Consider the following 1,466-nt stretch of genomic DNA (forward strand, 5'->3'; position numbering starts at 1 on the left):
ATAATAATAATGATAATAATAATAATAATAATAACAATAATAATCATAATAATAATGGTGATGCTGATGGTGATGATAGTAATAATGATAGTAATAATGATAATTATGATACCAATAATGATAATGTTAACAGTAATTATATCAATAAACAATTCCATCATACTTATTAAAATTATAAAAAAGTGATAATAATAACAGTGATAACAACATTAATGATAATAAAAATGAAAAAAAATTATGACTGATAATAATGATAACGATGAATATTATATCAATAAAAAGATAACAATAACAGTAACAAAATAACAATCATGATAGTAATAAATGTGATATTGATAATAATAATAATAGCAATAGTAACAGCATAAACTTAGATATTCAATCGATATTAATGATACTGACATTTATAATGATAAGGGCAATTAGTAATTCCAGTTACTCTAATATTAATGATATTGGAAATAATTCAGATATCAGCATTTTGTAGGCTACGTGTCACATAGCACATGTCTGCCACATGGTTGGGAACAGATTGAGAGTTTTAACATGACATGAATGTCATTTAGGAAGTACCTTGTTCGTACATTCACACTAATCTTATGTAGTCAGGGTCTCTCTCTCTCTCTCTCTGTCTGTCTCTGTCTCTCTCTCTTTCTCTCTCCCCCCCCCTCTCTCTCCCTCTCTCGCTCATTCTCTCTCTCTCTCTCTCTCTCTCTCTCTCTCTCTCTCTCTCTCTGTCTCTCTCTCTCTCCCTCTCTCGCTCATTCTCTCTCTCTCTCTGTCTCTCTCTTTCACCCCCCCCTCTCTCTCTCTGTCTTTCTCTTTCTCTCTCTCTCTCCCCCTCTCCCCCCTCTCTCTTTCTCCCCGTCTCTCTCTCTCACGTACGCATACACTTACACACTTTCTCTCTCTCTCTCTCTCTCTCTCTCTCTCTCTCTCTCTCTCTCTCTCTCTCTCTCTCTCTCTCTCTCTCTCTCTCTCTCTCTCTCTCACCCTCACGTACGCACACACATACATACACACTCACTCATTTACTCACTTACTCTCCCTCTCTCTGTAATTGGTTTGAAACTAATGCAGCGAAAGAGATGGCACTGTACATATTCAACGTAACCTAACACAAACATGAACATAAATACCATCAAATACATACCCAAGGAGTTCAAAGACTAAGAACTTCCAGCACATTCCACATTCCACAATAATTCCTGGATTACTATCGTAGTGCGTGGAATAACCGACCAGTCATTAGTGAGACTATGGCCCGAATGAGTACCATTACCAAAATACACTTTGTAATTCATTCTACAACCCGAGGAAACACCATTATGAAACCACTGTAATTCACACTTCCTATTGGCTGTCTGTTCTCGAAGACCACGTGACTATGATTATTAAGGTTAAATGTACCCGCACTATGGTCACGTTAGATAAGTTTCCGTCATGAGTTTTGCATGTTACCGAAT

This window comes from Penaeus japonicus, unplaced genomic scaffold (genome assembly GCF_977035675.1).
Source record: "Penaeus japonicus unplaced genomic scaffold, GWHDUDI00000001_assembly GWHDUDI00000009, whole genome shotgun sequence".
Classification (NCBI taxonomy): Eukaryota; Metazoa; Arthropoda; class Malacostraca; order Decapoda; family Penaeidae; genus Penaeus; species Penaeus japonicus.